Genomic DNA, 27,715 nt, shown 5'->3' on the forward strand with positions numbered 1-27,715 from the left:
GCTATCCTTGCAGGATTAAGGTGGTATCTCATTGTGGTTTTGATTTGCATTTCCCTGACAATTAGTGATGTTGAGCATCTTTTCATGTTTGTTGGCCATTTGTTTATCTTGTTTTGATAATTGTCTATTCAAGTCCTTTGCCCACTTTTTAATGAGATTATTGGCCTTTTTCTTGCTGATTTGTTTGAGTTTCTTGTAGATTTTGGATATTAGTCCTTTGTCAGACGCATAGTTTGTGAAGATTTTCTCCCACCCTATGGGTTGTCTGTTTACTCTGCTGATTATTTCTTTTGCTGTGCAGAAGCTTTTTAGTTTAATTAGGTCCCATCTAGTTATTTTCGTTTTTTGTTGCATTTGCTTCTGGGTTCTTGGTCATGAAATCTTTGCTTAAGCCAAGATCTAGAAAAATTTTTCCTATGTTATCTTCTAGAATTTTTATGGTTTCAAGTCTTAGATTCAAGTCTCTGATCCATCTTGAGTTGATTTTTTTATATGATGAGAATTAGGATCCAGTTTCATTCTTCTGCATGTGGCTTGCCAATTATCCCAGCACCATTTTTTGAATAGGGTGTCTTTTCCCCACTTTATGTTTTTGTTTGCTTTGTTGAAGATCAGTTGGCTGTAAGTATTTGGTTTTATTTCTGTGTTCTCTATTCTGTTCCATTTGTCTACATGACTATTTTTATACCAGTACCATGCTGCTTTGGTAACTATAGCCTTGTAGTATTGCTTGAAGTTGGGCAGTATGATGCCTCCAGATTTGTTGTTTTCACTTAGTCTTGCTTTGGCTATGTGGGCTCTTTTTTGGTTCCATATGAATTTTAGGATTCAACATCGTATGTATTTTATAAATTTATTTTTTCCATTGCTTTTTCCCTATTGAACTGTAATCCCCACAGAAGCAGGGATTTTTATCTTTTCATTCCGTGATGTTTCTGTGTACTTAGAACAGTGCCACAGGATAAAGATAGACACTCCAAAAATATTCAATAAACAAGTAAATGAATGGAAAATAATTTAAATAAGAAATAAACTATAATGTTAAAATAGTTTTCTCTGGGTAGTGAGAATGAGATTTATTGGTTTGAGGGCTTTCAAATGATCTACATATAATATTATTGTAATCACAGAAACATAACATTTTTAAAAAGCAAAGTAGAGAAAGTGAATAATGTAAAAGGTTAGAACAAAAGTCATCAGTTTCATTATACTTGCACATTTTTTGTGCCTAACTGTGCAACACAGTATTAAGAAATAGTTTTGTCAATTGTCCTATTATTTGCACTGAAGCAGCTTATGTATTTACATGTTACCATATTCTAGAAGTGCAAAGGTACCCATTTTTGTAAGGAAGCTATGGAGAACAGTTATTTCGAAGAATTAAATTGACTTTCGGAATTAAAGCCCTGTTGCATTCATCATGTCATGTAATTGTCATTCTTAATCTGATGGGGCTGTAGAATCTCACATTTCTATACCTGGTTTACTAGTAATCCATGTGTACAAATTCTTCTGTGATCCACATGCCCACTCACCTAGGAATCCTCCCTGCTGTTGGCATGGAGCCACCAATGTGCCGGGCGCTGAGCCAGGTACTTAGTCTACACTGAGAGATGTGTACTCATCCTCTGGAATGAATCAGAATAGGCCAGGATTACTACACAGATAATCACTAAACAGAGCAGTGTGTGTGTTAAACAGTCCAAGAAAGACACAAGCAAAAGTATTTTTTAGGCAGAAGCAGCAATCAGGGAGATCAGACAAATACTTTATGATATCCCCCACTCGGAATACCTCAGAGGCTTTCCACCACCTTCCAGAAGCCAGTCTGGCATTCAAGGAAATTTATTCTCTGACCTCATCCAACCTTCCCACTATTATCTCTTCTGAGTAGGTTCCCTGTTGCTCTAGCCATGCAGTCTGTTTTCCATCCTACTCCTGAATTTTCTCTGACCCCAGTTTTATTTATTGTAACCTCTTTTCCTCAGAAGTAAAATTATGCTTGTCAGATAATGCACTTGATGTAGGGGTTGAGAAATGAATTGCTATGCTCATGGCCTTCCTGCCAGGGCCTGATCCTCCCTTTTTCCCTTTTGCTTCAAAGTCAAAGGCAGATAAAGCCCTGGGAAGGTGGAGTAACATGATCTCCCTTCAGGGCTGCCACAGAGGGAGGTTGAGTGCCTGAGCATTCCCTCTGGAGAGGATAGGTTACTGGTCACACATTGAAGTGCAGGAAAGATCCTTCCCTGAGAGGACCCATTCTTCAAGGTTCTGTCCAGAAGGAACCTCCTACTTGAAGTCTTCTACAGTCATACTGGTCAGAAGTGACTCCTTCTCTGGGCTCCTCTTAGGTCTCTGTACAAACCATCTAGACTAAATTGGCTTGTGCAGACCTTTGTATCCTACTGAGCAGTAAGTTCCTTGAGGCTAACGACATGTTTATACACTTAGTGTTTTCCTTTCTACCTAGAACAACACTTTCTCTGCCTAAGAAATCTTTAGGGTAGGAATGAGTGGCCATTTTTTGGTTACAGGGGAAGGAGTTGTTTGGTGTCATCATTTGGAATTGTTTGGTTTTACAAAACAGAAATCCTCTGAAAGAAACTCATAAAAAGGCAGTCTTTTAGAAGGATACAAGGCCATCTCATGGAACTTAATTGTGGCATTGCAGTCTGGGTTTAGGGAAGTGTGAATGTTTCCAGTCACTTCCTGTCTGCAATCCCCTCTTCCTGGCACTGTGTGGTTCTCTCCAGTCCATCTGTCTGTCTGTTCTGTTCTCTGTTGACCACTTCTCAAGGGTGTTTCTGCTTCCACATACTTCAGAAGACATGCAGTATTACCTTGTTGCGAAGCAAACTCTGGCCTCAGTTCAGTGTGGTCTTTTAAATCAGGACTCACCACCATCCTACTAACTACAATTTTTGTTAAGTCTTTAAAAATTCTCAAGGGAAAGAACATAGCTGGCATTGGCTAGCCAGGGTCAGATTAAGACACTTAGAGATATCAAAGCACTAAAAAATTGTGTTCCACATATACTGTATAATCAAAATTTTACAATAATTCTAAGCAATGAAATAAGTGTAAGAAAGTCCCCATTAGTCTGATTTTTTCCCCTAATGACTACTTTGATTTTTTAAAACATCCTAGTAATACATATTATCAAAGGAAATTTGGGGTTTCTTCAATTTTTCCAGTGCATCAATCATTACCTATTTGGTAATCTGACTTGAGGCCACCCAAGGGATTATCTTCCCCAGGAGAGGTGATATGGTTTGGCCCCCACCCAAATCTCATCTTTAATTGTAACTCCCACAATTCCCACATGTCATGGGAGGAAGCTGTTGGGAGGTGATTGAATCATGAGGGCGGGTCTTTCCCGTGATGCTCTGGTGATAGTGAGTGGGTCTCATGAGGTCTGATGGCTTTAACAATGGGACTTTACCTGCGCAAGTTGTCCTCTCTTGTCAGCCTCCATGGGAGACATGCCTTTCACCTTCTGCCATGATTGTGAGGGCTCCCCAGCCATGTGGAACTGTAAGTCTAATAAACCTCTTTCTTTTGTAAATTGCCCAGGCTCAGGTATGTCTTTATCAGCAGTGTGAAAAAGAACAAATAGAGTAAATTGGTACCAGTAGAGTGGGGTGCTGCTGAAAAGATACCTGAAAACGTGGAAGCAACTTTGAAACTGGATAACAGGCAGAAGTTGGAACAGTTTGGAGGGCTCAGAAGAAGACAGGGAAAGGTGGAAAAGTTTGGAACTTCCTAGAGACTTGTTGAATGGCTTTGACTGAAAGCCTGATAGCGATATGGACAATAAGGTCTAGGTTGAGGTGGTCTCAGATGGAGACGAGGAATTTATTGGGAACTGGGGCAAAGGTGACTCTTGTTATGTTTTAGCAAAGAGACTGGTGGCATTTTGCCCCTGCCGTAGAGATTTGTGGAACTTTGAGCTTGAGAGAGATGATTTAGGATATCTGGTAGAAGAAATTTCTAAGCAGCAAAGCATTCAAGAGGTGATATATATGTCATTTAAATTTGTGTCTAGAGGTCAGAGAAAGAAGAAGTCAGAGATTTTGAGGCATAAGAAGGCCTCTGTTATTAGAGGGAGCCACATGGTATGGAAAGGAATGCAAGCAGCCTCTAGGAGATAAGAGCAGCTCCAGCTGACAGCCAGCAAGCAAACAAGAACCTCAGTCTTAACAACCACAAATACAATTCACCCTCGAATAACACAGCTTGAACTGTGCAGGTCCATTTATACCCGATTTTTTTTTCAATAACTATATTAGAACATGTTTTGGAGATTTACAACAATTTGAAAAAATTCCCAGATGAACTGCATAGGCTAAAATATTGAAAAAATTAAGAAAAAGTTAGGTATGCATGGCTGTATAAAATACATACAGATACCAGCCTTTTTTTTTTTTTTTATCATTTACTACCATAAAGTATACACAAACCTATTATAAAAAGTTGAAATTTATCAAAACTTACACAAATACTTACAGATAATATATGATGCCATTTGCAGTTGAGAGAAATGTAAAAAACATAAAGATGCAATATTAAAGCATTACTGCATAAAATTAACTGTAGTAAATGCTGTACTTCTGTAATAATTTTGTAGCCACCTCCTGTTGCTGTTGTGGTGCGCTCAAGTGTTGCAAGTATCCACTTAAAATGCCATGTGACACTAATCATCTTGTGAGCAGTTCATCTCTCCAGTAAATTGCATATAATAGTAAAAAGTGACCTCTCATGGTTCTTACATAGTTTTCATTGTGTTTAGTGCAGTACTGTAAACCTCGAATAACACCACGAAACCCATCTGAAGTGCAACTAGTGATGCTAGAAGTGTACCCAAGAGGCAGAGAAAAGTCATAACATTACAAGACAAAGTTGAATTGCTTGATATGTACCATAGATTGAGGTCTCCAGCTGCAGTTCCCTGCCATTTCAAGATAAATGAATCCAGCATAAGAACTACTGAAAAAAAAAAAAGAAAGAAAACAGAGAGAGAGAGGACATTTGTGAAGGTATTGCTGAAGCTTTGCCAGCAGGTGCAAAAATGTTGCAGTTTTTACAAAATGCCTTTTAATCTTGTATTGAAAATGCAGCTTTTATGTGGGTGCAAGATTGGAATAATAAAGGCACACCTATAGACTTGAATATGATTCAAGGAAAAGCCAAGTCATTATATGACAACTTAAAGCACAATGAAAGTGAAAGATCTAAAGCTAGAAAGACGTTTGGCTTTAAAAATGTTAAGATAACAGGAGAAGCAGCTTTGCCTACCAAGAGGCAGTAGATGACTGTTCAGATGCAATTAAGAAAAACATTGAGAAGGAATATCCTCCTAAACAGGTTTTTAATGCACACTAATGGGCCCCATTCTGGAAAAAAAAAATGCTACAAAGTACATTTATTAGTAAAAAAGAGAGGCAAGCACCAGGAGTTGAGGCAGGAAAGGATAGGTTAATGCTACTGTTTTGTGCAAATGCAGTCGGGCTTATGATCAGGACTGCCCTTATCTATAAGGGCTTTGCTTATCATGAAGCCTGAGGAAAGAAGATAAACATCAGCTGCAAGTCTTTTGCTTGTACAAGAAGAAGCCTGGATAATGAGAAACCTTTTTCTGGTTTGGTTCCATAGATGCTTTGTCCCTGATGTCAGAAGAACCTTGCCAGTAAGAAACTGCCTTTAATTTTACATGCATATATATATATATATATATATATTTATATATATATGCATATATATATATATTTATATATATATATAAATATATATATATATATTTGCGACATCATATGTATATTATATGACCTAATACATATTATTATATATATATTAGACAATGCTCCTGGTCACTCAGAACCCACGAGTTCAATACCAAAGGCGTCAAAGTGATCTACTTGCCCCCAGACATAGCATCTCTAATTCAGCCTCCAGATCAGGGGGTTATTAGGACCTGTAAGGCTCATACATGTGGTTCTGTATAGAAAGGATTGTCAATGCTAGGGAAGAGAACCCCGATAAAGAGAACATCGTTAAAGTTTGGAAGGATTGCACCATTAAAAATGTCATCATTGTTATAGAAAAAAACGTGAAAGCCACATAGCCCGAAACAATAAATTCCTGCTGGAGAAAACCATGTCCAGATGCTGCGCATGACTTCACAGGATTTACAGAGCCGATCAAGCAAATCATGAAGAGTATGTGGGTATGGCAAAAGAAGGTGGGAGGCGAAGAGTTTCAAGATATGAATCTTGGAGAAATTCAAGAGATAGTAGACAACATACTAAAGGAAATCACAGAAGTCAACTTGATGGAGATGAGTACTTCTGAATCAGAGCCAATGAGGAAGAGGACAAAGACGCAGTAGTGCCAGAAAGCAAATTGACATTAGACAATCCATCAGAAGGGTTCTGATTATTCAAGACTGCTTTTGACTTCTTTTATGACATGGACCTTTCTATGATATGGGCACTGAAATGAAAGCAAACCATAGAAGGATTGGTACTACATAGAAACTCTTTCAGAGAAATAAGGCAAAAAATTCAGACAGAAATTACAATGTATTCCCGTAAAGTGACACCAAGTATGCCTGCCTCTCCTACCTCCCCTTCCACTTCCCCCACCTCTTCCACCTCTGCCAACCTTGAGCCAGCAAGACCAACCCTTCCTCTTCCTCCTCCTCTTCAGCCTACTCAACATGATGATGATCAGGATGAAGACCTTTATGATAGTCCATTCTCACTTAATTAATAGTAAATATATTTTCTCTTCCTTATAATTTTCTTAGTATCATTTTCTTTTCTTTAGCTTACTTTATTTTAAGGAAACTATATAATACATATAATATACAAATTACATATTAATCAGCTATCTATGTTATCAGTAAGGCTTTCAGTCAAGAGTAGTCTATTAGTTTTGGGGAAGTCAAATGAGATATATGATTTTTTTTTTTTTACTATGCAGGGAGTCAGTGCCACAACTCCCATGATGTTTAAGGGTCAACTGTAACTGAATTTGGCCAGTGATCTTGGAAGCAAGCTCTTCCTAGGTCACTGGAAGACCTTGAGCCTCCCAGTGAGAACTCAACCCACCCAACACATTTATTTTAGCCTTTTGATACCCTGAACTGAGAACAACGGTATGCCATACCTATTTTAAAATGATACATTTGTGGTAACTTTTTACACAGCAATATAAAACTAATACAGAAATACTATAAAGATTGAGAATCATGACACTAGACAAAGGAGATTGGTTCCAACATGCAGTGAACAAGTGTTTCTGCTTGCTCCCCATTCATTTCTCCTTTTTCTTAATGGTTATCCTTGAACACCTGCCTTTCCTCCTCTGTTAGTCTGATTGGTATGAGGTTGTACCCCGCCAAGCCCCGCCTTCACCTCCAGAAGTGAGCATATGACCCAGATTCAGCGAAAAGGATTCGATTTTGGAGTTTCCTTTGGAACTACTGGGAAAGAGAAGATCATTCAAAGGATGATAAATCTATCTTGGGAAAGTAGAGACTAAGAGATGGAGAGAGTCCTAATCCTGATGATATAGTTTGCCCCAATATCCAATCATACCGAAAAGTAGAATCCCAATACTATTCAGTTATGTAAGCCAATATATTTCCCTTTTTGCTTAAGTCAGTTTTGAGATATCACTTGCAAGCCAAAGAAGCCTTGAAAAATCATAGCATATAACATTATAGCTTAAAAAAAGTAAACCCTACATTTTCTAGTGTACGAGTATCTGAAAGAACAACATAAACCACAGTTCAAAATTAAAGATAAGCATTCTGACTTCTGTTACTTAGAAGACTATAATATTTAAACATCACTTCCTCAGGGAAGCCTTAGCTGACGCCTCTGTTGGCTCAGGTATACCTTTTATATTCTGTCTTGGCACTTACACTTCCCTCTCCAGAGCACAATGCATTTATAATCAAATATTTGTTTATGTAATTGCCTATTTGATGTCTGTTTTCCTTAGGCAGTCCCATGAGGACAAGCATTGTGGCTTATCACTGTATCCCTGGGGCTGCCACAAAATAGGTGCCCAGTTGTATTACTGGTTGAATGAATGATTACAAGGACCTTAGCATGACTAAAGTTCATAAAGGAATAATATCTTTTTGCCTATTTGAAAGAATTCCTGTGTCATGTATGTACTTGAAGTATAAATCCAGTTGCTTTTACTATAAGTAAATTTGATTTCATCACCATTCTTAAGATAATCTAACACCAATTAGCTTCAGATTTCCTTCCATAAATTCAATTGAAAGTAAGAGCTAACACGTGTAAACCAGTTCACAAATTAGGATGTGCTTTTCATATACATTAGCTTCCTTAATCCCTACAAGAATCCTGGGACTGAAGAACCAAGGCTCAAGGAGGTGCCTTGTCCAGGGTCCCACGCACCTGGTGAGGTGGCACCAGGGCTAGACTGAATCTAGTGCATTTCTCCTGAAAATAATGAGCATGCAAGTCCACATTAACAAGTTTTTCCTCTTTTTCTTAACCAACGTATGAGTCATTTTGATATTATTTTAAGCTGTATGTGTGTATAATAAATCATATGTAACAAAAAGCTGAATAATGGAGAACACACTGGAATTCAGTTATTCTAAAGGATGGCATTAAACTTTATATTTTAGCCAGATGAGTAAAGCACTCAAGTATGATGTGTATGTTGGGGGGCACAGGGGTGTATTGCCTTAAAGTGGGAGAAAAAGTCTTCTTACTTGTTGAGACCACTCAGAATTTCCCAGTTACATCTAGTTTAGCCCTAATAAACAATTTGAGAAGTTTTTGTTTGTTTGTTTTGCTTTTATAAAAACTAGTATATGCTTATCTGCTATATTATGAGAAAAATAAATTACGCTTTAGGAAGGAATTACTTTTGGGTAACAAGTCATTGTTTCATTGAAGATGCATGGTTAAAAAAAATCTTTATGGCAGTGGGGCCTGTTTTCTTCCTTTTGTAATTGTTATAATCCACCATAAATAATATATAATTTTGTGTAACTCTACGGCTGTCTCACAGATGGATGGGATAATATGTCTCTGTTTCTCCAACCTTAACCCCAGTCCCCTACTTCTGTTTCTCCACTCACTCAAAGTCCCTGTAATTGTCACTTGGTAATGTATATAAGCATGCACAGACAGAGAGGTAACAGGGCATGCTCAAGTTTTCCTGCCAGTGATGTGCATTGTCTTACGTCATAAACAGTAAATCCTTTATGCTGAAAGTCTGTTCATTTTCACACCATTCACTTGTCTGCTAACAGTTGTCCAGATTTTTTAATTCGACCTCTTACACTAATCCTGCAACTGCTGGTCCTAGACAGGTGCAGGGATCAGACTGGCTCAGTTAAGTAAAACATCTGGCCTGAAAATGATAATAGGCTCTTTTTACTCCCTCCGGCTATAGGAAGAATGTGGAGTTTTCAAATGCTAAATCACACAATTAGGCTTTAATATTCCCTTAAACATACACATCCCAAACACCACCACCAAATGCATAAATGTCCACATTCACATACACAAATAATCACATACACACATGATAAGTAACATTCCACTATTTCTTTTATAAAACAAGACCTCTATTTTTTCATGTGTCTGTTGGCTGCATAAATGTCTTCTTTTGAGAAGTGTCTGTTCATATCCTTTGCCCACTTTTTGATGGGATTGTTTGATTTTTTTCTTGTAAATTTTTTTAAGTTCTTTGTAGATTCTGGATATTAGCTCTTTGTCAGATGGGTAGATTGTAAAAATTTTCTCCCATTCTATAGGTTGCCTGTTCACTCTGATGGTAGTTTCTTTTGCTGTGCAGAAGCTCTTTAGTTTAATTAGATCCCATTTGTCAATTTTGGCTTTTGTTGCCATTGCTTTTGGTGTTTTAGTCATGAAGTCCTTGCCCATGCCTATGTCCTGAATGGTATTATCTAGGTTTTCTTCTAGGGTTTTTATGGTTTTAGGTCTAACATTTAAGTCTTTAATCCTCTTGAATTGATTTTTGTATAAGGTGTAAGGAAGGGATCCAGTTTCAGCTTTCTACATATGGCTAGCCAGTTTTCGCAGCATGATTTATTAAATAGGGAATCCTTTCCTCATTGCTTGTTTTTGTCAGGTTTGTCAAAGATCAGATGGTTGTAAATGTGTGGTATTATTTCTAGGGGCTCTATTCTGTTCCATTGGTCTGTATCTCTGTTTCGTTACCAGTACCATGCTGTTTTGGTTGCTGTAGCCTTGTAGTATAGTTTGAAGTCAGGTAGCATGATGCCTCCAGCTTTGTTCTTTTGGCTTAGGATTGTCTTGGCAATGCAGGCTGTTTTTTGGTTCCGTATGAACTTTAAAGTAGTTTTTTTCCAATTCTGTGAAGAAAGTCATTGGTAGCTTGATGGGGATGACATTGAATCTATAAATTACCTTGGGAAGTATGGCCATTTTCACAATATTGATTCTTCCTATCTATGAGCATGGAATGTTGTTTCATTTGTTTGTGTCCTCTTTTATTTCATTGAGCAGTGGTTTGTAGTTCTCCTTGAAGAGGTCCTTCACATCCTTTGTGAATTGGATTCCTAGGTATTTTATTCAGAAATGCAAATCAATACCACAATGAGATACCATCTCACACCAGTTAGAATGGCAATCATTAAAAAGTCAGGAAACAACAGGTGCTGGAGAGTATGTGGAGAAATAGGAACACTTTTACACTGTTGGGGGACTGTAAACTAGTTCAACCATTGTGGAAGACAGTGTGGCGATCCCTCTAGGAACTAGAACTAGAAATACCATTTGATCCAGCCATCCCATTACTGGATATATGCCCAAAGGATTATAAATCATGCTGCTATAAAGACACATGTACACATATGTTTATTGTGGCACTATTCACAATAGCAAAGACTTGGAACCAATCCAAATGTCCCTCAATGATAGACTGGATTAAGAAAATGTGGCACATATATACCATGGAATACTATGCAAGCATAAAAAAGATGAGTTCATGTCCTTTATAGGGACATGGATGAAGCTGGAAACCATCATTCTCAGCAAACTATCGCAAGGACAGAAAACCAAACACCGCATGTTCTCACTCATAGGTAGGAATTGAACAATGAGAACACTTAGACACAGGGTGGGGAGCATCACACACCAGGGCCTGTCATGGGGTAGGGTAAGGGGAGAGGGATAGCATTAGGAGATATACCTAATGTAAATGATGAGTTAACAGGTGCAGCACACCATCATGGCACATGTAATCTGCATGTTGTGCACATGTACCCTGGAACTTAAAGTATAATAATAATAATAAAATAAAAATGAAACAAGACCTCTAAAGAGTAACAGCCTGGGAAACATGAGGATCTGACTCTGACAATCCCCTTGTTTCTGGGTTTCAACAGGTATTGGTGGTGGAGCTGTCAGGCCTAAAGGTAACTTTTTGCAGGAAGCACATCATGAGCTTCGATGACATTCTCAGGTTTTATGACTTCGTGAGTTCAAAGCAAATTATAGATGATTCAAGATGAGAAAGATGATACCTGGGGATGAGATTATTTTATGGAAGGCTTTTAGCCTCATCAATCCCTTTTAGAATCTAGTCATAGGGACTGAATATGATAAACTACCAACATTTATGAGTCCTCCCAGCTCTAAATATGTGGTGATTTTATGATCCCCACATATGTGGGGTGGCAGATATGCTGTCCAGTTCTCAAAAGGAAAATATAAGTATTACAAGGATTCTTGATTTTCAACAAAGCTGAGAAACTCTCCAGAAAGCCCACTATCAGTTGGCATCCCCTAGTATATTTTGAGGGGCTGAAGAAAATTTCTGCATTCGTGGCCAGAGCCACCCATCAGAATTTTTACTTCTATTTTGCCTAGTGAAGAATATTGCTTTTATAAACCCAGGTCAGCTAAGTTTAATGAGGCTCAACTATCAGAGAAAGATTGGATGAGGAACTAAAACGAAAGCCTTGACCAGTAGTAAAAGCTGAAAAAGTAAATTTGCTTAGGGCTGGTGACATTGTCAGAGTGTGTCCCCACCCAAATCTCATCTTGAATTATAGTTCATGTGTCATGGGAGGGACCTGGTGGGAGGTAATTGAATCATGGGGGCGATTGCCCTCATGCTGTTCTCAGGATACTGAACAAGTCTCATGAGATCTGATGGTTTTATAAGGGGCTTTTCCCCTCCTAGCTCTCATTCTTCTCCTTTCTGCTGCCATGTGAAGAAGGATGTGTTTGCTCCCCCTTCTACCATGATTGTAAGTTTCCTAAGGCCTCCTCAGCTCTGTGGAACTGTAAGTCAATTAAACTTCTTTCCTTTATAAATTACCCAGTCTCAGGTAAGTCTTTATCAGCAGCATGAGAATGGAGTAACCCAGCTGGCCTTCCTGCCACGAAGGATCGGTACAGAGTGGTGAGGCCCAGTGCAAAATTAAAATGCAGTAACTCTTGTTCAAAAGTTATTAAGAATTTCAAGATGGCAATAGCAGAACATGAAACCAAGCATCAGGCCATTCTCAACACAGGGTTTTGTGGGACTGCACAGGTCACATGACAATGAAGCCAGTATTGTGCCACCTACAATCTCACAGCTATGCTTTGAGCTATGCACTTCGAGGCAATGAAAGTGACTTGTTCATCCCTGGATCCTCAGTGTTACTAAGCACAGTGTCTGCCCCACTCTCATTCTTTGTAAATAAGGGATAGGTTAGATATTAATAACGAGCTTGGATTTTATTTTATTTATTTATTTATTTATTTTTTATTTTTATTATTATTATTATACTTTAAGTTTTAGGGTGTATGTGCACAATGTGCAGGTTTGTTACATATGTATCCATGTGCTATGCTGGTGTGCTGCACCCATTAACTCGTCATTTAGCATTAGGTATATCTCCTAATGCTGTCCCTCCCCCCTACCCCCACCCCACAACAGTCTCCAGAGTGTGATGTCCCCCTTCCTGTGTCCATGTGTTCTCATTGTTCAATTCCTACCTATGAGTGAGAATATGCGGTGTTTGTTTTTTTGTCCTTGTGATAGTTTACTAAGAATGATGGTTTCCAGTTTCATCCATATCCCTACAAAGGACATGAACTCATCATTATTTATGGCTGCATAGTATTCCATGGTGTATATGTGCCACATTTTCTTAATCCAGTCTATCGTTGTTGGACATTTGGGTTGGTCCCAAGTCTTTGCTATTGTGAATAGTGCTGCAATAAACATACGTGTGCATGTGTCTTTATAGCAGCATGATTTATAGTCCTTTGGGTATATACCCAGTAAGGGGATGGCTGGATCAAATGGTATTTCTAGTTCTACATCCCTGAGGAATCGCCACACTGACTTCCACAATGGTTGAACTAGTTTATAGTCCCACCAACAGTGTAAAAGTGTTCCTATTTCTCCACATCCTCTCCAGCACCTGTTGTTTCCTGACTTTTTAATGATCGCCATTCTAACTGGTGTGAGATAGTATCTCATTGTGGTTTTGATTTGCATTTCTCTGATGGCCAGTGATGATGAGCATTTTTTCATGTGTTTTTTGGCTGCATAAATGTCTTGTTTTGAGAAGTGTCTGTTCATGTCCTTCGCCCACTGTTTGATGGGGTTGTTTGTTTTTTTCTTTTATATTTGTTTGAGTTCATTGTAGATTCTGGATATTAGCCCTTTGTCAGATGAGTAGGTTGCGAAAATTTTCTCCCATTTTGTAGGTTGCCTGTTGACTCTGATGGTAGTTTCTTTTGCTGTGCAGAAGCTCTTTAGTTTAATTAGATCCCATTTGTCAATTTTGGCTTTTGTTGCCATTGCTTTTGGTGTTTTAGACATGAAGTCCTTGCCCATGCCTATGTCCTGAATGGTATTGCCTAGGCTTTCTTCTAGGGTTTTTATGGTTTTAGGTCTAACATGTAAGTCTTTAATCCATCTTGAATTAATTTTTGCATAAGATGTAAGGAAGGGATCCAGTTTCAGCTTTCTACATATGGCTAGCCAGTTTTCCCAGCACCATTTATTAAATAGGGAATCCTTTTCCCATTTCTTGTTTTTGTCAGGTTTGTCAAAGATCAGATAGTTGTATATATGTGGCATTATTTCTGAGGGCTCTGTTCTGATCCATTGATTTATGTCTCTGTTGTGGTACCAGTATCATGCTGTTTTGGTTACTGTAGCCTTGTAGTATAGTTTGAAGTCAGGTAGCATGATGCCTCCAGCTTTGTTCTTTTGGCTTAGGATTGACTTGGCGATGCAGGCTCTTTTTTGGTTCCATATGAACTTGAAAGTAGTTTTTTCCAATTCTGTGAAGCAAGTCATTGGTAGCTTGATGGGGATGGCATTGAATCTATAAATTACCTTGGGCAGTATGGCCATTTTCACGATATTGATTCTTCCAACCCATGAGCATGGAATGTTCTTCCATTTGTTTGTATCCTCTTATTTCACTGAGCAGTGGTTTGTAGTTCTCCTTGAAGAGGTCCGTCACATCCCTTGTAAGTTGGATTCCTAGGTATTTTATTCTCTTTGAAGCAATTGTGAATGGGAGTTCACTCATGATTTGGCTCTCTGTCTGTGATTGGTGTACAGGAATGCTTGTGATTTTTGTACATTGATTTTGTATCCTGAGACTTTGCTGAAGTTGCTAATCAGCTTAAGGAGATTTTGGGCTGAGACAATGGGGTTTTCTAGATATACAATCATATCATCTCCAAACAGGGACAATTTGACTTCCTCTTTTCCTAATTGAATACCCTTTATTTCCTTCTCCTGCCTGATTGCCCTGGCCAGAACTTCCAGCACTATGTTGAATAGGAGTGGTGAGAGAGGGCATCCCTGTCTTGTGCCAGTTTTCAAGGGGAATGCTTCCAGTTTTTTCCCATTCAGTATGATGTTGGCTGTGGGTTTGTCATAGATAGCTCTTATGATTTTGAGATACGTCCCATCAATACCTAATTTACTGAGAGTTTTTAGCATGAAGGGTTGTTGAATTTTGTCAAAGGCCTTTTCTGCATCCATTGAGATAATCATGTGGTTTTTGTCTTTGGTTCTGTTTATATGCTGGATTACATTTATTGATTTGCGTATGTTGAACCAGCCTTGCATCCCAGGGATGAAGCCCACTTGATCATGGTGGATAAGCTTTTTGATGTGCTGCTGGATTCGGTTTGCCAGTATTTTTTTTTTTTTATTATACTTTAGGGTTTTAGGGTACATGTGCACAATGTGCAGGTTTGTTACATATGTATCCATGTGCCATGTTGATTTCCTGCACCCATTAACTCGTCATTTAGCATTAGGTGTATCTCCTAATGCTGTCCCTCCCCCCTCCCCCCACCCCACAACAGTCCCCGGAGTGTGATGTTCCCCTTCCTGTGTCCATGAGTTCTCATTGTTCAATTCCCACCTATGAGTGAGAACAGGCGGTGTTTGGTTTTTTGTCCTTGCGATAGTTTACTGAGAATGATGTTTTCCAGTTTCATCCATGTCCCTACAAAGGACACGAATTCATCATTTTTTATGGCTGCATAGTATTCCATGGTGTATATGTGCCACATTTTCTTAATCCAGTCTATCGTTGTTGGACATTTGGGTTGGTTCCAACTCTTTGCTATTGTGAATAGTGCCGCAATAAACATACGTGTGCATGTGTCTTTATAGCAGCATGATTTATAGTCCTTTGGGTATATACCCAGTAATGGGATGGCTGGGTCAAATGGTATTTCTAGTTCGAGATCCCTGAGGAATCGCCACACTGACTTCCACAATGGTTGAACTAGTTTACAGTCCCACCAACAGTGTAAAAGTGTTCCTATTTCTCCACATCCTCTCCAGCACCTTATTGAGGATTTTTGCATCAATGTTCATCAAGGATATTGGTCTGAAATTCTCTTTTTTGGTTGTGTCTCTGCCGGGCTTTGGTATCAGGACGATGCTGGCCTCATAAAATGTGTTAGGGAGGATTCGCTCTTTTTCTATCGATTGGAATAGTTTCAGAAGGAATGGTACCAGTTCCTCCTTGTACCTCTGGTAGAATTTGGTTGTGAATCCATCAGGTCCTGGACTCTTTTGGTTGGTAAGCTATTGATTATTGCCACAATTTCAGAACCTATTATTGGTCTATTCAGAGATTCAACTTCTTCCTGGTTTAGTCTTGGGAGGGTGTATTTGTCAAGGAATTTATCCATTTCTTCTAGATTTTCTAGTTTATTTGCGTAGAGGTGTTTGTAGTATTCTCTGATGGTAGATTGTATTTCTGTGGGATCGGTGGTGATATCCCCTTTTTCATTTTGTATTGCATCTATTTCATTCTTCTCTCTTTTCGTCTTCATTAGTCTTGCTAGTGGTCTATCAATTTTGTTGATCTTTTCAAAAAAACAGCTCCTGGATTCATTAATTTTTGAAGGGTTTTTTGTGTCTCTATTTCCTTCAGTTCTGCTCCGATTTTAGTTATTTCTTGCCTTCTGCTAGCTTTTGAATGTGTTTGCTCTTGCTTTTCTAGTTCTTTTAATTGTGATGTTAGGGTGTCAATTTTGGATCTTTCCTGCTTTCTCTTGTGGGCATTTAGTGCTATAAATTTCCCTCTACACACTGCTTTAAATGTGTCCCAGAGATTCTGGTATGTTGTGTCTTTGTTCTCATTGGTTTCAAAGAACATCTTTATTTCTGCCTTCATTTCGTTATGTACCCAGTAGTCATTCAGGGGCAGGTTGTTCAGTTTCCATGTAGTTGAGCGGTTTTGAGTGAGTTTCTTTATCCTGAGTTCTAGTTTGATTGTACTGTGGTCTGAGAGACAGTTTGTTATAATTTCTGTTCTTTTACATTTGCTGAAGAGAGCTTTACTTCCAACTATGTGGTCAATTTTGGAATAGGTGTAGTGTGGTGCTGAAAAAAAATGTACATTCTGTTGATTTGGGGTGGAGAGTTCTGTAGATGTCTATTAGGTCTGCTTGGTGCAGAGCTAAGTTAAATTCCTGAGTATCCTTGTTAACTCTGTCTCGTTGATCTGTCTAACGTTGACAGTGGGGTGTTAAAATCTCCCATTATTATTGTGTGGGAGTTTAAGTCTCTTTATAGGTCTCTCAGGACTTGCTTTATGAATCTGGGTGCTCCTGTGTTGGGTGCATATATATTTAGGATAGTTAGCTCTTCTTGTTGAATTGATCCCTTTACCATTATGTAATGGCCTTCTTTGTCTCTTTTGATCTTTGTTGGTTTAAAGTCTATTTTGTCAGAGACTAGGATTGCAACCCCTGCCTTTTTTTGTTTTCCATTTGCTTGGTAGATCTTCCTCCATCCCTTTATTTTGAGTCTATATGTATCTCTGCATGTGAGATGGGTTTCCTGAATACAGCACACTGATGGGTCTTGATTCCTTATCCAATTTGCCAGTCTGTGTCTTTTAATTGGAGCATTTAGCCCATTTACATTTAAAGTTAATATTGTTATGTGTGAATTTGATCCTGTCATTATGATGTTAGTTGGTTATTTTGCTCGTTAGTTGATGCAGTTTCTTCCTAGCGTCGATGGTCTTTACAATTTGGCATGTTTTTGCGGTGGCTGGTACCGGTTGTTCCTTTCTGTGTTTAGTGCTTCCTTCAGGAGCTCTTTTAGGGCAGGCCTGGTCGTGACAAAATCACTCAGCATTTGCTTGTCTGTAAAGTATTTTATTTCTCCTTCACTTATGAAGCTTAGTTTGGCTGGATATGAAATTCTGGGTTGAAAATTCTTTTCTTTAAGAATGTTTAATATCAGCCCCCACTCTCTTCTGGCTTGTAGAGTTTCTGCCAGGAGATCAGCTGTTAGTCTGATGGGCTTCCCTTTGTAGGTAACCCGACCTTTCTCTCTGGCCGCCCTTAACATTTTTTCCTTCCTTTCAACTTTGGTGAATCTGACAATTATGTGTCTTGGAGTTGCTCTTCTCGAGGAGTATCTTTGTGGCATTCTCTGTATTTCCTGCATCTGAATGTTGGCCTGCCTTGCTAGATTGGGGAAGTTCTCTTGGATAATATCTTGCAGAGTGTTTTCCAACTTGGTTCCATTCTCCCCGTCACTTTCAGGTACACCAATCAGACGTAGGTTTGGTCTTTTCACATAGTCCCATATTTCTTGGAGGCTTTGTTCATTTCTTTTTATTCTTTTTTTCTCTAAACTTCTCTTCTCGCTTCATTTCATTCAATTCATCTTCCATCGCTGATACCCTTTCTTCCAGTTGATCTCATCAGCTACCAAGGCTTCTGCAATCTTCACATAGTTCTCGAAACTTGGCTTTCAGCTCCATCAGCTCCTTTAAGCCCTTCTCTGCATTGGTTATCTTAGTTATACATTCATCTTTTTTTCAAAGTTTTTAACTTCTTTGCCATTGGTTTGAATTTCCTCCTGTAGCTCGGAGTAGCTTGATCGTCTGAAGCCTTCTTCTCTCAACTTGTCAAAGTCGTTCTCCATCCAGCTTTGTTCCATTGCTGGTGAGGAACTGTTCCTTTGGAGGAGGAGAGGTGCTCTGCTTTTTAGAATTTCCAGTTTTTCTGCTCGGTTTTTTTCCCCATCTTTGTGGTTTTATCTACTTTTGGTCTTTGATGATGGTGATGTACAGATGGGTTTTTGGTGTGGGTGTCCTTTCTGTTTGTTAGTTTTCCTTCTAACAGACAGGACCCTCAGCTACAGGTCTGTTGGAGTTTGCTAGAGGTCCACTCCAGACCCTGTTTTGCTGGGTGTCAGCAGCGGTGGCTGCAGAACAGCGGATTTTCATGGACCGCAAATTCAGCTGTCTGATTGTTCCTCTGGAAGTTTTGTCTCAGAGGAGTACCTGGCCGAGTGAGGTGTCAGTCTGTCCCTACTGGGGGGTGCCTCCCAGTTAGGCTGCTCGGAGGTCAGGGACCCACTTTAGGAGGCAGTCTGCCCGTTCTCAGATCTCCAGCTGCATGCTGGGAGAACCAGTACTCTCTTCAAAGCTGTCAGACAGGGACATTTAAGACTTCAGAGGTTCCTGCTGTCTTTTTGTTTGTCTGTGCCCTGCCCCCAGAGGTGGAGCCTACAGAGGCAGGCAGGCCTCCTTGAGCTGTGGTGGGCTCCACCCAGTTCGAGCTTCCTGGCTGCTTTGTTTACCTAAGCAAGCCTGGGCAATGGCGGGCGCCCCTCCCCCAGCCTCGCTGCCACCTTGCAGTTTGATCTCAGACTGCTGTGCTAGCAATCAGTGAGACTCTGTGGGCATAGGACCCTCTGAGCCAGGTGCAGGACACAATCTCCTGGTGTGCTGTTTTCCAAGCCTGTTGGAAAAGTGCAGTATTAGGGTGGGAGTGACCTGATTTTCCAGGTGCCATCTGTTACCCCTTTCTTTGACTAGGAAAGGGAACTCCCTGACCCCTTGCGCTTCCAGAGTGAGGCAATGCCTCGCCCTGCTTCGGCTCATGCACGGTGCGCTGCACTGACTGTCCTGCACCCACTGTTTGGCACTCCCTAGTGAGATGAACCCGGTACCTCAGATGGAAATGCAGAAATCACCCATCTTCTGCATCGCTCATGCTGGGAGCTGTAGACCTGAGCTGTTCCTATTCGGCCATCTTGAACCTCTTACAACAAACCTGACAAAAACAAGCAATGGGGAAAGGATTCCCTAATTAATAAATGGTGCTAGGAAAACTGGCTAGTATATGCAGAAAACTGAAACTAGACGCATTCCTTACACCTTATACAAAAATTAATTCAAGATGGATTAAAGACTTAAATGTAAAATCCTAAACCATGAAAACCCTAGAAGAAAACCTAGGCAATACCATTCAGGATATAGTCATGGGTAAAGACTTCATGACAAAAATGCCACAAGCAATTGCAACAAAAGCTAAAATTAACAAATGGGATCTAATTAAACTAAAAGTCTTCTGCACAGCAAAAGAAACTATCATCAGAGTGAACAGGCAACCCATAGAATGGGAGAAAATTTTTGCAATCTACCCATTTGACAAGAATGTACAAGGAACTTAAACAACTTTACAAGAAAAAAACAAACCATGTCAAAAAGTGGGCAAAGTATATGAACAGACAGTTCAAAAGAAAACATTTATGTGGTCAACAAACATTTAAAAAAGCTCAACATCACTTATTATTAGATAAATGCAAATCAAAACCACAATGAGGTACCATCTCATGCCAGACAGAATGGCAATTATTAAAAAGTCAAAAAACAACAGAGGCTAACAAGGCTGTGGAGAAATGGGAATGCTTTTACACTGTTAGTATAAACAGTATAAATATTGTTTATACTATTTATAAATTAGCTCAACCATTGTGGAAGACAATGTGGTGATTCCCCAAGGATCTAGAATCAGAAATACCATTTGAACCAACAATCTCATTATTGGGTATATAATCAAAGGAATATAAATCATTCCAATATAAAGATACATTTACCTGTATGTTTATTGCAGCACTATTCACAATAGCAAAGAGATGGAACCAACCAAATGCTCATCAATGATAGACTGGATAAAGAAAATGTGGTAGTATACATCATGGAATACTATGCGGCCAGAAGAAGGAGTGAGCTCATGTCCTTTGCAGGGACATGGATGAAGCTGGAAGCCATCATCGTCCGCAAACTAACACAGGAACAGAAAACCAAACACTGCATGTTCTCACTCATAAGTGGGAGTTGAACAATGAGAACACATGAACACAGGGAGGGGGACAACACTCACTGGGTCCTGTTGGGTCATGGGGAAGGGGAAGGAAAGCATCAGGACAAATAGCTAATGCATGTGGGGCTTAAAACCTAGGTGCAGCAAACTGCCATGGCACACATATACCGATCTAAAAACCTGCACATTCTGCACATGTATCCTGGAACTTAAAGTAAAAAAATGAAAATGAAAATATCCTGGACATTTGTAAATATAGAGATGAAGCCTTGTGAGAGGATAGAGCTGAAGTTCTGAGAGGTATAAGCATAAAAATGTGACTTCAAGATATGAGAAAATATTAAGTTACTGTGAGAAAGAGTATAGTCTGGGAACAGAAGGAGAGAAAGGAACTAGGAAGAGAAACAGAAACAGATAAGATAGAGAGGTAGGAGCATAACTAGGAAAATCTAATGCCATTGTAGCCAAGAGGAGGGGTTTTGAGATGATGGTACACCATGTCAGATAATTCATATAATCTGTGTCAAAAAATATGACTTCCAAAAGACCTTTAAATTTGGCAGTTGGGACATTATTAATGACCTCATGCAAACCTCAGTGGTGAAATATTTACAACTACTCACATAACATTCTCTTCTACATAGACAAGTTGAAGGGGGAAAAAAGGTAATTTTTTATTCTTTCAGTGAAAGGAAAAATATTCAAAAGTTATCTGAGTGAAGATAACAAAAGAAGACCTGAGAAGGCCATTCAAGATTTGCCCTAATCTGCCTTCCTTAGGAAGCTTGCCATGATACCCCCAGAGATGCCAAGGTGCCTGTTCTCCAGGGACCTTGTGTCCATGACTAACTGGAACAGACTGGGCTCAGTGCCTCAGAGCCAGGGCCTGGGGCTCTTGCCTCTCTATTGATCTAGCATGGTGTCTGACCCAGAGGATCACATTAAATATTTATGTAATAAATAAATGAATGAAATGTCTATGGATTGGAATGGGGGAAGAAGAGGTGTTGATACTTTTTGGCAAATCCCAGTGTGTCATATGAAAACCTCTTTAATTATAATATATTCACACTTTGTCAGGATTGTTACACTTGCTCAAATTTAATAGGCACTTTTATGAAAGATTTTTATTCCTATTCACACACACACAAAACCCCCCACACATCAGTACTGTCAAGACTGACCAGTCTATTTTCCCCTTTAACTGGCAGCATTCATATTCACTTTATTGTGTGAAATAACATTGTTTCCTCTTCCCTTTATCTTGCTTATGTCTGACCTTCCATTAAAAGTTGCTTAGAAACTGCTTAGCAAATAGTCAGGGTGCTCCTCACTGACATCTTCCTTTTGTGACTTGTCAGCTATTCTGTTGGTCCATTCCCTTGCCATAAGCGTTTTTAGGCTTCTTTTTATCTCCTTTCAACAAACAAGACTAAAGCTCAACATTTTCCCCCCATTGAAAGGAAACATCCACTTCCTCTAAAGCTTTGCTGCATACAAGCAGCCTTCATACACCTGCCAGTTAAGAGGAGAGTAGATTAGCAAAGCTTCCATGGGCTTTTGATTTTTATTAATGATTTTGCACAGTGTGCTAAGCAAGTCATAAGTTTAAAAAAAAAAAACGCTCAAAATACAAATTCCATGATGCTCACTGAAATCAACCAGAGTTGGAGGACATGAAATAAGATGTCATGGGCTTCCTTTCACACAAAAAACAGTGCACGATCCACACTATCCTGTGAATATAAGGCACTTTAGGATGTTAAAATAGAATTCTACCATACCCAAGGAATGGCTCTCCCCAGAATTACAGCTTACACTGTAAATACAATTTGCACAACAACAAATCCCTCCTCTGTGTTTCTCAGTATTTCTCCTGATGTAACTGATCACATCGAACTACATGCCAAGGACAATCCTGAAAAGGAAAACAATTCAAAGCAATCTTTATTATATGCCTATTATGGGTTAAATAATATCCTAGAGTCTCACCAGTAGGTTGTGGTGGTAAGGGGGAAATGGAATAAGAAATAAGAAAGGCACAGTGTCTTCCTTCAAGGAATTTACAATTATGAGTGAGGAGGGGAATAGAAGTATGCTGCATAATTCTAAAATCCTTTCTGTGTTGAGCTGGCTCTATGGACAAAGTACTGCAGTGGCAGTGGGAACAGCTGGACAAATTCTACCTAGAAAGGGGAAGAGAAAGCAGAGGGGGTTAGAGAAAACCTCACATAGATGAATACAAACTAAGCTTGCACAAAGGGGGTTGTATTAGGTGAAAGACATCATAGAGACCTGAGAGGTGTCTATGGAAGAATAGAGGACAAGAACATATTTTTCCTTGAGATTGGAACATGAGAGTAGTACTATTGAGTTGGTTGTTAGCTTCTGACCCAGTCACCTAAGCCAACTTTTCCCTTACCTACTGCCTGCCTTGCTCAGTGGTATTGTGGGGCCTGGGGAAGCTACTCATATTATATATTCATATATAAGATATGTTATATATAAATAAATATAAATATATATTTATACATAGAATACATTATATAAGCCATAAGTTAAAAAAATGAAACTACAAAATTCGTGTGTGTGTGGTGTGTATGTTGCTGATATTTTCTGGCCATAAACCAGGACAAATAATAAAACTGTGACTTTTTTTCAGACTTGCAAGATTATTTTTATGAAAATCTGTAGGGATATCATTAAGCAAGCACATGCTGCATACTATCCTCATTGTAAGGATCGTAGGAAGAAATTTCTTCCTGATTTTAGTATTAGGAATGGTTGTGCTTCCCTTGAGCACCTAGGCACTGACTTAAATTTTCCCATTGACTGCTCATAAGTTTTGCATCAACACTGTGTCAAATAGTAGCAAGTATACAAAATCTGTTCCTATATATTGTTGTGCTAGCCACAATCCTGGCTGTACTTTATAATTGTATATCCCTATACTTGCTTGTTCTTTTCTTTCTTATTAATCATAATTTTGTGTAATTTTCTATTTTATATATCCTTTAAATCCTTTTTGGAACCATATAGATGAGAAACATGAAAATAAAATAAATATATTTAAAAGTAGATGGATTTAATAAATCTTGTTTACTGAAAATAATTGTTCAATTATTTAATTTCCCAGGAAAACTAAACAGGTAACTTTTGGTTTAAGCCCAGCTGCTGACAGATGAGTACTTTACATTCTTGTTACTGCTTTGTTATTACCCTTATATAAGTAAAAGTGGAAATTCAAGGTTAAAAGTTGACTTTACATGCCTATAATTCCAAGTTACTACCACATACAATATTAAACAGAACGTTAAATAATTAGATAATCATAAGAACAATGATCGGAAGAGAGTATTCAGCAATCTGGCTGAGAAAATTAGTGTCTTTGAAAAGCCCTGCTATTTTTCTTAAATGCTGAATACTTTACTCCATAGAAATTAATGCTTGGGAGACAGTTTCCACTATTTTTTTAATCAAGTATTAATGTTCTGCCATTTTGTGAAGTCCAGGCTTATACTTGACATTTGTCTCTTTTAAATTGAAAACAAATGTTACATAAGTTTGGAAGAACACAGCATTTTCCAGAATGAAATAATTTTTCAAAAAATGCTTATGCTTTGATTGAAAGTCCTGCTTTTTCCACAGAAACAAAAAAATCCATTTGCCTCTCATTTTTTTCTGCTCTTTTGTTTGCCCATTTTCAGAATAGTCACATATCAAGAAATTGGAGCTCTCCATAACATCCAGAATCAGAAGCTGAAGAGTCTCTGTGCAGAGCTACCCTCTATATACAAATTGCCAGTGTTTTCAATTTCCTTCACTTTCTTGCTGAAAAAGAGAAGGAAACAGCTATTCATTAAGCACCTACCACATGGCAGGTGTTTTTCTGAGTGCTTTGTATACATTATCTCCCTTAATCCTCATAGTAACCCTATGAGGAAGACAGTTTTATCCCCATTTTATAGCTCAGGAAACCGAAGCTCAGGGAGGATAAGTAACTTGCCCTGGGTCACCCAGCCACTGGATGGATTATTACCTTGGGCCTATCTGACTGCAAAGCACTTTGGCCCTTACACAAAACATGCCACCTCCCACCTTGCACATGGCTTGCAAGACCTTTTCTGTTTTCACTCTGATATTTTAACCTTGCTTATAGATTTTCATTTTGAGTTATATAAATCTTCTACTAAGGTCCTTTTAGTTGAGTTTCAGATTCCTTTTATTTATTCTAAAACATTTTTATTTCTGGGTAAGCAGGGTTTTTTTCCTTATAGTAAATTTTAGATCACATTGTTATTATGAAAATACATTTCAAGGATCATTGTAACTTAATTTAAAAATTAAGTTATTAACAAAAACTAGCATTAGCATCAAATTAAGAAAAAAAGTACATAGCAACAACAACATATTGAGAGTTTTTTCTCTTTTATTCTCCTTTTCTGGGAGTCTATTGCTACATAACAAATTATAGTCGTGCACCTTTTGGTCAATGACAGACTGCATATGCAATGGTGGTTCCCTTAGACTATAATATCATATTTTTACTGTACCTTTTCGGTGTTTAGATATGTTTAGCTACACAAATGTTACCATTGTGTTACCATTGCCTATGGTATACAGTAAAGTAGCATGCTATACAGGTTTGAAGCCTAGCAGCAGTAGGCTACATCATATAGGTTAGGTGTGTAGTAGGCTATACCATCCAGGTTTGTGTAAATACATCCTATGATGTTTGCACATCCCAACAACACATTTCTCAGGATGTATCCCCATCATTAAGCAACACATGGCTGTACTACAAAAGTTAGCAATGTGAAGCAACAACAATTTTATTATATCACATAATTTTTGTGAGTCAGAAATTTGAGTAGGACTTAGCAGGCCCATTTTTCTGTTCTATATGGCTTGGATTAAAGTCAATGGGTAGTGCTCAGCTGGCTGATTGGCTGACTTGGCGAGTCCAAGGCAGCTTCACTCAAGTCTGTGTCTTGGGATGGCTGGAAAGCTAGGCTGAGCTGGGATTGTCCACGGAAGCATCTACACTAGCTTCCTGCACATGGTGATTTCAGTGTCATCAGGCTTTCTACACAGTGGGTCAGGGCTTCCAGAGAAAGTTTCTCAAGAGTTAAAAAGTGAACTGGTCCTGGAGACTAGCACAGCACTGCCTCTGCTATATTCTGTTGTTTAGTTAGGAAGAAAAGGTACCCTACTCCTGGATGGAAGGAGTGTCAAAAGATTTTGTAGCTAACTTTATCACAACCACATTTTCTGTATAAAATATCTATTCTAAGAGGCTGATTATATAATGCAAACTTTAAATTTATCCATTGATAGGCAATATTGTAAAAGCTTTATTGGAGTGTTAGCCTAATAAAAGGTATTAGAATTGTCAGTTAAACAAGACAAAAAAATATTAAAATCAAAACAAAAATCTCATGAGAATAAAAATATTCTCCAATGTCCAGTTTAGTGCAGCTTGAAGAAACAGTAAATAAAGCTCTTTGTGTCTTATTAAACATCATGATTCTTGTGCTAGTTATTTCTATTTTCTTTCTCTAAGGTAGAAGATGATTTACAAACCAAATATTAGCCTTGAGTGGTTTCTATGTAAAATTGGCAAAAATTCTAGTTACCTAAGCATGAAGTTTAGTTTATTTATTTATTTATTTAAAATTTTTTTTTAAATTATACTTTAAGTTCTGGGGTACATGTGCAGATCCTGCAGTTTTGTTACATAGGTATACACGTGCCATGGTAGTTTGCTGCACTCATCAACCCATCAACTATATTAGGTTTTTTTCCTAATGCTATCCCATCCCTAGCCCCCTACCTCCCTACAGGCCCGGGTGTGTGATGTTCCCCTCTCTGTGTCCATGTGTTCTCACTGTTCAAGTACCACTTATGAGTGAGAACATGCAGTGTTTGGTTTTCTGTTCTTGTGTTAGTTTGCTGAGAATGATGGTTTCCAGCTTCATCCATGTCCCTGCAAAGGACATGAACTCATCCATTTTTATGGCTGCATAATATTCCATAGTGTATATGTGTCACATTTTCTTTATCCAGTCTATCACTGATGGACATTTGGGTTGGTTCCAAGTCTTTGCTATTGTGAATAGTGCCGCAATAAACATATGTGTGCATGTGTCTTTATAGTAGAATGATTTATAATCCTTTGGGCATATACCCAGTAATGGGATTGCTGGGTCAAATGCTATTTCTAGTTCTAGATCCTTGAAGAATCACAACACTGTCTTTCACAATGATTGAACTAATTTACACTACCACCAACAGTGTAAAAGCGTTCCTGTTTCTCCACATCCTCTCCAGCATCTCTTGTTTCCTGAGTTTTTAATGATCGCCATTCTAACTGCCATGAGATGATATCTCATTGTGGTTTTGATTTGCATTTCTCTAATGACCAGTGATAATGAGCATTTTTTCATATGTTTGTTGGCTGCATAAATGTCTTCTTTTGAGAAGTGTTTGTTCATTTCCTTTGCACACTTTTTGATTTTTTTTTCTTTAAATTTGTTTAAGTTCTTTGTAGATTCTGGAAATCAGCCCTTTGCCAGATGGATAGATTGCAAAAATTTGCTCCCATTATGTAGGTTGCCTATTCACTCTGATGAGAGTTTCTTTTGCTATGCAGAAGCTCTCTAGTTTAATTAGATCCCATTTGTCAATTTTGGCTTTTGTTGCCATTGCTTTTGGTGTTTTACACATGAAATCTTTGCACATGCCTATGTCCTGAATGGTATTGCCTAGGTTTTTTCTAGGATTTTGATGGTTTTAGGTCTTAAGTTTGAGTCTTTAATCCATCTTGAGTTAATTTTTGTATAAGGTGCAAGGAAGGGGTCCAGTTTCAGTTTTCTGCATATGGCTAGCCAGTTTTCCCAACACCAGTTATTAAAGAGAGAATCCTTTCCCCACTGCTTGTTTTTGTCAGGTTTGTCAAAGATCAGATGGTTGTAGATGTGTGGTGTTATTTCTGAGGACTCTGTTTTATTTCATTGGTCTATATGTCTGTTTTGGTACCAGTACCATGCTGT

Source organism: Symphalangus syndactylus, chromosome 2, assembly GCF_028878055.3.
Source record: "Symphalangus syndactylus isolate Jambi chromosome 2, NHGRI_mSymSyn1-v2.1_pri, whole genome shotgun sequence".
NCBI lineage: Eukaryota > Metazoa > Chordata > Mammalia > Primates > Hylobatidae > Symphalangus > Symphalangus syndactylus.